The sequence below is a fragment of the Rhincodon typus genome, chromosome 16 (assembly GCF_021869965.1).
Source record: "Rhincodon typus isolate 14 chromosome 16, sRhiTyp1.1, whole genome shotgun sequence".
Classification (NCBI taxonomy): domain Eukaryota; kingdom Metazoa; phylum Chordata; class Chondrichthyes; order Orectolobiformes; family Rhincodontidae; genus Rhincodon; species Rhincodon typus.
In genome coordinates this window covers 2,852,541-2,861,319 of record NC_063347.1, presented here as the reverse complement: position 1 = coordinate 2,861,319, position 8,779 = coordinate 2,852,541, and positions in this window count along the sequence as shown.

Sequence of the window (8,779 nt, the reverse complement as noted above, 5' to 3'; positions counted from 1 at the left end):
AGTGCTGCATGCCCAGTGTCCCACCCAGTAACCAGTGCTGCATGCCCCATGTCATACCTAATAACTCACATGCAGTGTCACATGCCCACTGCCACATACCCAGTACCCAGTGTCACATCCAGTGCTCATTGTCATACCCAGTAAGTCCCACGTATTGTCAGATGCCCAGTGGTTGAAATCTTGAATATTGTTTATTTCCTTTAGGGAGCTTCCTGCCTGGTTGGGTATCATCAGGTTTCATGGTGATTATTGTTTTGTCTCCAGTGTGACACTGTTTCTGTTTTAAAATAAAGGCCTTGTATATTTCCCTCTCCTCGTGGTCAACTACTAAATGGAAGAGGTCACCTCTCACTGACACTTTTTGCCATGCTGTCTCTGTCTCTCCTGTTTCTACTTCTTTCCCTCCCTGCGGCTTTCTCACTCACTTGCTGTCCCACTGGATATCGTGGGGACTCAGGGTTTGGGTTGGGGGGAGAGTGGTCTGCGGTTCCAACACAGTTCCTTTCTAAAAGGTGCAATAAACATTGGAAGCTGTTGTTGTTGTTGATATTAAGAAGGCCCCACGAGCCCAGAATTGAAACACCCCCAATGTTCCTTTGTCTTTTGGCTTTAGCCTGCGGATCATGTCCCAGTGTCTCGGGACAAAGTTGTCCGTGGTCCTTCCTTTTCCGACAGACACTCCGGTGCAGAGTGTGGCCTGTTATACATACAGCAGGCCTCACAACCTGATCTTCTTCCTGGTGGACCCAAGCGAGATCTGGATCTACACTGTCAGGTGAGGAGCAGAAAGGGGAAGGCTATAGGGTGGGGTCTGGGGCGGAGGGGCGCGGGATCCCACTGGTGTTCCTTTCTCCTGAACCTCTACTCCCTGATGTAATACCTCAGAGGGACATCAAAGCCAGAGACAGGAGAATTGGAATCTATAAATTGAAGCAAACAATCAGACAAGCCATCTGTACTCGCTTTGCTTCAGAGATAATATGGAGAACTGGTAGAACTCACTTGTGTGTGATAGGACTTCTCACTCTGGGAAAGAATTCTCAGAATCCCTACAGTGGAGATCGAGGCCATGCGGCGCATCAAGTTTGCACTGACCCTCCAAAGAGCATCCCACCCAGACCCAACCCCTCCCACCCCATCCCTGCAATTTCCCATGGCTATTCCACCTAACCTGCCCATTCCTGGACAATATGGGCAATTTCCCAAAGCCAATCCACCTAACCTGCTCATCTTTGATCTGTAGGAGGAAACCGGAGCACCCGGAGGAAACCCACGCAGTTACAGGGAGAATGTGCAAACTCCACACAGACAGTCGCCCGAGGGTAGGATGGAGCCCAGGTTGTTACAGCATCCACCATGCTCTGGGGGAGTGAATTCCAAAGATTCATGGCCCTTTGAGAGAAGTCATTCCTCCCCATCTCTGTTTTAAACCTGCTACCCCCTTATCCTAAAACTATAACCTCTCGTTCTAGATTGCCCCACATGACGGAATATCCTTTCTACGCTTACTTTGTCAATCCCCTTTAGCATCTTATGGATCTCAATGGGATCTCCTCTCGATCTTCTAAACCCCAGAGAGTATGGGCCTAAACTACTCAATGTCTCCTCATCAGGCAAGCCCCTCATCCCTGGAATCGATCTGTGAACCTCCCCTGAGCTGCCTCCAATACAACTACACCCCTCCCCGGGGAAGGGGACCACCACAGTACACAATACTCTGGGTGTGGTCTCACTAATACCTTGTATAACTGCAGCAACACATCCCCTACTTTTAGACTCTATTCCTTGAGCAATAAATGCTGAAATTCCATTTGCCTTCCTAATTACCTGCTACACTTGCATACTAATTTTCTGCAATTCTTACTCAAAGTCATCCAAATCCCTATGCATCAAAGCACTCTGAAGTTTCTCTGCATTTAGATAAGTTCCCGTGTAGATCTGCTGCCCTTGTCCCTCTAATTGGTGGTGGTCATGAGTTTGGAAGGTGCTGTGAAAGGAGGCTATGTTAGATACGTTTAGATGTAGTTCAAATGCCGATCAGAAATGGGAAAGACTGTGAAACGTGTTGTTTCACACAACATCACAGCAGTGCGTTGAGGAAAGCTGTCACAGAGTGTGAGTGAGTGTAGGTATTTGTGTGCGTAATGTTTGTATCCGATCTGAACGTGTACATTCTGTCCATACGGTTTGTACAGAGGATTTAGACACGGGGTGGGGGGGAGGGGTGCTCATTTATTGCAGTACCCTCTCCTCAGAGTTTGTATCTTCCTCAGGACGGACCCAGCCTGCAGGTTTGCTGTGTGGAATATTCCAGAAATACTCGAGAATACAAACTGTAGTAAGCAGCCAGCCAAAGCGTGAGTAATCGGTGGGAAACGTTGCTTTCGGGAGGAGGGGGAGGTCTGGGAGAGCTCAGTGTGGTTGAGAGAGGGGCAATTATCACTGGTGCCCTGTTCCCACCATCCCACCTTTCTCCAGGAGCTAATCCGACTCGGAAACTGCTGATTGATTTGGTTCCTGTTCCAACCTCCCGTTGCTACCCACTGTTCTTGTTCAGCCCTCCATTTTGTGGATCACTCAAGAGATTTTCCAAAAGTAATCTGCATTTGCATAGTGCCAGCATGTGTTGCCCATCCCTAATTGCCCTTGGCCTAGTGTCTTACTCGACCATTTCAGGGGCAGTTAAGAGTCAAACACATTGCCTTGGGTCTACAGTCATCACATGTAGGCCAGACCCAGTAAGGATGGCAGATTTCCCTCCCTAAAGGACAATAAACATAGAAAATATAGAAACATTGAAAATAGGTGCAAGAATAAGGTCATTCAGCCCTTTGAGCCTGCATCACCACTCAATATGATCGTGACTGATCTCCCAGCTCGGTCCCCTGATCCCACTCTCCCCATAGCATTTGATCCCTTTAGCTCCGAGAGCTTTATCTATCTCCTTCTTGAAAACATTCAATATTTTGGCCTTGACCACTTTTTGTGACCAATAATTCCAGAGGCTCCCCACTCTCTGGGTGAAGACATTTCTCCTCATTGGTGAACCAGGTAAGTTTTTACGACAATCGATGGTCACCATTAGCTTTATTTTCTGAACCAACCTGTTCAGAGATGTTATGACACATCTCTGGAGCAGATGGGATTTGAACTATAGACCCTGTGGCTCACTACCACTGCATTACACTACCCCTTCTTCCAAATTTTTTTTGTTCCTTATATCCAGGAGTGTTCTTACATGCAATTAAACAGGTTATTTTCCCCATCACCAAGTAACCCCAATGAGAAAAGCCCTAGCTACCTCAACCTTTCCTCATAAGACCTGCCCTCCAGTCCAGGCAGCATCCTGGTAAATCTCCTCTGTACCCTCTCTAAAGCTTCCACATCTTTCCTATAATGAGGTGACCAGAACTGAACACAATATTCCAAGTGTGAAATGTAGGGTATGCAGGTTGGTTTGATCTTATAGGATAATAGGTCAGCACAACATCGTGGGCCAAAGGGCCTGTACTGTGCTGTACTGTTCTATGTTCTGTGTTCTACCAAGTAACCCATGATTAATTCCAGATATTTATTTATTTATCTATTTTTCTAATTACCCTGTTCAGAGATGCAATTACACACCTCTGAGCACGCGGGACTTGACATCAGACCTCCCAATCCAGGGGTAGGGACATTACCACTAGTGGGCCCTTTTCCAGTTTTAATGTAATTGAATTTAAATCCCACCTGCTGCTGTGGTGACATTCCCACCGTGTCTCGTCCATTGACGCTGGAACTGTTTTAAAATCTATTGTTAAAATGTAGGAAAACTGGAAGCCAAGTTGAAAATAACAAGATCCTAAAGGTATTAGTATGGTAGTGATTTCATAATCTGTTGCAATCACTTGAGGGTTACATATTGGCTGGGAAACTGGGAGAAAGTTCCCTGCTCTTTGTTAAAAAAGGTAGCTGTTTCACATCACTGAGAATGGGTATGGGAGATCAGTTAGTGACCCACCCAAAAGTTGGCATCGCTGACAGTGCAGCACCCCCTCAGTTCTAGCAGTGGGAGTGTTGGCCTGGATTGGGGTTCCTGCCTCTGTAGTGAGACCTGAACCCATAATCATCTGCCTGGGACCTCAGAGTGCTCACCGTAGCTAACAGCGGAAACCCTAGCTATGGGAAGGAGGCAGGACAGAGCTGGAGACCTGCAAAAGGATGAAAGATGAGTGTTGGACTTGCTACGATGAACCAGGATGCAGGACAGTCAGACTGAAAGGCAGGCAGACGCTCAGGATGAGACATTGGAGCAGGAAAGTTTAGTGTGACACTAATGAATGAAAGGGTGATCGAGAAGCTGGCAGTGAGGAGGAGAGAAAGATAGAGAGAGAAAAAGAGAGAGAGATTGCTGTGAATGGTGAGCAAAGGAGTGGCCATGAATCTATGAGGTGGTTGTTGTGAAAACTCTCTGCGCTCTGCCTCTGATATCTACACTGTCTTTTGCCTGTTGCATTTACCCAGACCCATTATCGAGGGGGTATGTTTGTCTCCATTTGATTCGAGCCTGTGGAAGGTGCCTGTGTGTGAGTGTTACTGTATAACGTGTCTGTCCTCGTGCATCTACTACAACACCTTGGATGGACTGGTTTGTGCTGACTGCGATGAGTTTATTCTGCTGGGCCTTGAGGTAAGATTGAACATAGCAGTGGGAGGCCATTCAGCCCTTTGGATTTGTTACACAGGTACAGCAGGAAGCCATTCAGCCCCTTTAGGACATTGCAGAGGAACGGGAAGTGGCCTTTCAGACTCCTGAATTCCATATTCTTTAAAACCTGTAGTCCACAAAAATCCATTTCAATTTTTACATTTTCAAGTCACTTCCAGCATCTGCAGCTTTACAGGATTGGAGAGGATTGAGGGGGAAGTGGGGTTGGTGGTGGGGGGGGCGGGGTGGGGGGCAGCAGGAATGGTTTGCACATTTCCAGTTTCTCTCTGTGTGAACAATTGCTTCCCAATGTCCCTCCTGAATGGTCTTGCCCTAGATTGAAGGTCCTGCCCTTGTTCTGGACTCCTCCTCATCACAGGAGTTGGTTGCTCTCTACAGAGCCCATCAAAACCCTTTATCAGCTTCAGTAGATCACACTTTACTCTGTATTTGGGGACATTACTGGCCACAACCTGGCCTCATATTTTAACCCTTTCAGTTGTGGTGGGTTGCTGAGCTTACCCGAACACCACTCCTCCCCACACTCCCCTCCTCACCTCACCCTTCCTACCACTCTCCCCATCCTCCCCACTGCTCCCCTCCCCTTCTCTCCTCTCCCCTCCCCTCCCCCAAAGGCCAGTCTCTCCTTCCTGCAGGGCCCAGGACTACACTCAGTGACTCCCAGTGTGTTTTATATAACGGTGGCGTAACTTTCACTCCTCTGTAAACAAATTGAGGCAATGGTCAACATTCTAGTAACTTTTCTGAAGAAGGGTCCCAACCCGAAATGTCAGCTTTCCTGCTCCTCTGATGCTGCCTGGTCTGCTGTGTTCCTCCAGCTTCACACTGTGTTGTCTCTGACTCCAGCATCGGCAGTTCCTACTCTCTCTGAGTAAATTTTCTTGATTTTTTTTTGTTGTCTGGTGCGATTAGATTTTAGTGATTTCTGTACTTGGGCCCTGAGATCTCTGCTCTCCCAAACCACTGCAGCTTCCCAGCTTCCCAGCAACCACTCTTTCTCAGATTTACACTGGATGACTTTGCGTGTCCGCAGCGCTGTCTTAAACACCTCATTCAAATCAACTCTCCAGTTCCTCCATGAAGCTGTGGTCCATCATCCCTTCTCCTGTTCCAGTAAATGTCCAGCACACCGTCTCCAATCTCCTCAAACATGATGCTCAGAACAGCCAATGCTCTTCAACTGAGGCCCAACCAGATATTTCTAAAAATAGAATCATACACTACAGGTGAGACGCTTTGACCTACTACATGCCAGGGTCCAGTCATACAAACAGCCTTCTATAGGATCTAGACCCGAAACGTCAGCCTTCCTGCTCCTCTGATGCTGCTTGGCCTGCTGTGTTCATCCAGCTCTACACCTTGTTATCTCAGATTCTCCAGCATCTGCAGTTCCTACTATCTCTTCTACCAACACCCTCTGTCTCCTGCCATTAAACCAATTTTGGATCCAACTTTGGCAAGTTCTGATGAAGGGTCACTGGACCAGAAATGTCAACTGTTTCCCTCTGCGCAAATGCTACCAGACCTGCTGAGTTTCTCCAGCAGTTCCTGTTTTGCCAAGTTACCCTGGAATCCAAAACGAAACCCCAAAGAATGGCAGATGCTGGAAATTAGAAACAAAAGCAGAAATTGCTGGAAAACCTCAGCAGGTCTGGCAGCATCTACCACAAACCTACTGTCAACCACTAACGGTCCCCATCAGCTGCTATTCATTCTCCCGTGCTGACCTTTCCCCATTCCTTTGTCTACCCAGCTGTATTTCTCTCTCTTACCTTTCGTTTGCAACTCACCCTACCCCATCTTCACCATATTTACCATGCTTTTCCTCGCTACAATCAGTTCTGAGGAAGGGTCACTGGACCCAAAACGTTAACTCTGCTTTCTCTCCACAGAATAAAAACCAAAAGAACTGTGGATGCTGTAAATCAGGAACAAAAACAAAGTTGCTGGAAAAGCCCAGCAGGTCTGGCAGCATCTGTGAAGATGTCTCCTGCCATTAACCAAATTTTGGATTCAACTTTGGCAAGTGGCAGGGGTTCTGAGGAAGGGTCACCAGACCCGAAACATTAACTCTGTTTTTTCCTTCACAGATGCTGCTGGGCTTTTCCAGCAACTTTGTTTTTGTTTCTGTCCACAGATGCTGCCAGTCCTGCTGAGTTTTTCCAGCAATTTTTGTTTATGTATCCTGGAATCCATGTGGGACTTTGCCAAAGGCCTTGCTGAAATCCATATAAACTACATGAATTACACTACCCTAATACATATACTTGGTGACCTCCTCACAAAATTCCACTGGTTTTGTTAGGCCCAACCTCTCTCTACCAAATCCATGCTGACTATCCCTGGTCAAATTTTGCCTCTCTCAGTTCTTTTTGAATTGGGGTTAGCCTGTGAGGATATAGTGGTGAAACTAGGCCTGTATTCTCCAGAATTTAGAAGAATGAGAGGTGATCTCATAGAAACCTTTTTTTCACATTTGAACAGGGCATGACAGGGTAGATACAGGAAGGATGTTCCCCTCCTGACTGGGGTGTAGGGGCATCTGGAACCGGGGTTGGTTGGTGGGGTGGGGGGCTGGGGGTGTTGCACGGTCTCAGGATAAAGGGAAGGCCATTTAGGACTGGGATGAGAAGGAATTGCTTCACTCAGAGGGAGTGAATCTTTGGATTTCTTGATCACAGAGGGTTGTGGACGCTCAGTTAGTGAGTAGGGTCAAGGCAGAGATTAATACATTTCGAAATATTAATAACATCGGGGATGGGTATAGGACAGAAATATGAGCCAGATGATCCACCATGATCCAGAATGGCAAAGCAGGCTTGCGGGCCTGAATGGCCTACTCCAAATCCTGTTTCCTCTGTTCCTACCTTCAATATGGTATGTTTGCTTTTACAGCCTATTCCTCCATCGATAAGGCTAAGGATCCTGTTTACTTTTTATGAATTTCTCAAGTTGTCTTGTCAGTTAAAAATATTTACGTGGACATAACCCCAATTTTTTTTGTTCCTCGATATTCTTTAAAACTGTACATTTTAGTTTAGATCTGAAGCAGTGCAAGTCCATGTGCAGAAAGAGCTGAACATTATTTTGACTTGGCCTGACAAGTAGCATTCACACCACACAAGTGCCAGGCAATGACCATTTCCTACAAAGGACAGTCTTACCATTGACAACAAGGTGCAGAGCTGGATGAACACAGCAGGCCAAGCAGCATCATAGGAGCAGAAAGTCTTACCATTACCAGTTGATGCTCAATGGCATTACAATTGCTGAATCCCCCAACTTCATGATCAACCATTGACCAGAAACTGAATTGGACTAGCCACATGAGTACAATGGCTAGAAGAACAGGTCAGAGGCGAGAGGACTTGCAGTGACTCCTGAGTCCCCAAATCCTGTCCCACCATCTACAAGGCACAAGTCAGGAGTGTGATGGAATACCCTCCACTTCCCTGGATGCGTGCAGCCCCAACAACACTCAAGAAGCTTGATACCATCCAGGACAAAGCAGCCGCTTGATTGGCACCACATCCACAAACATCCCACTCCCTCCACCACCGACGCTCAGTAGCAGCAGCGTGTACTATCTACAAGATGCACTGCAGAACTTCACCAAAGATCCTCAGGCAGCACCTTCCAAACGCACGACCACTTCCATCTAGAAGGACAAGGGGCAGCAGATACATGGGAGCACCACCCCCTGCAAGTTCCCCTCCAGGCCACTCACCAACCTGACTTGGAAATATATCGCCGTTCCTTCACTGTCGCTGGGTCAAAGTCCTGGAATTCCCTCCCTAAGGACATTGTGGGTCAACCCACAGCAAATGGACTGCAGCGGTTCAAGAAGGCAGCTCACCCCCACCTTCTCAAGGGGCAACTAGGGATGGGTAATAAATGCTGGGCCAGCCAGCGATGTCCACATTTCACGAATGAATAAAATAAAACTCCCTCTCTTCGTTCCTCCTATCAAGAGAATTTGCTTCATACTCTTCTGTGTTAAGCTGTATCGGTCATATGACAAACCTCCGACGAGAGCACAAAGTCACACCGAGCAACGCCACTCGACGCACT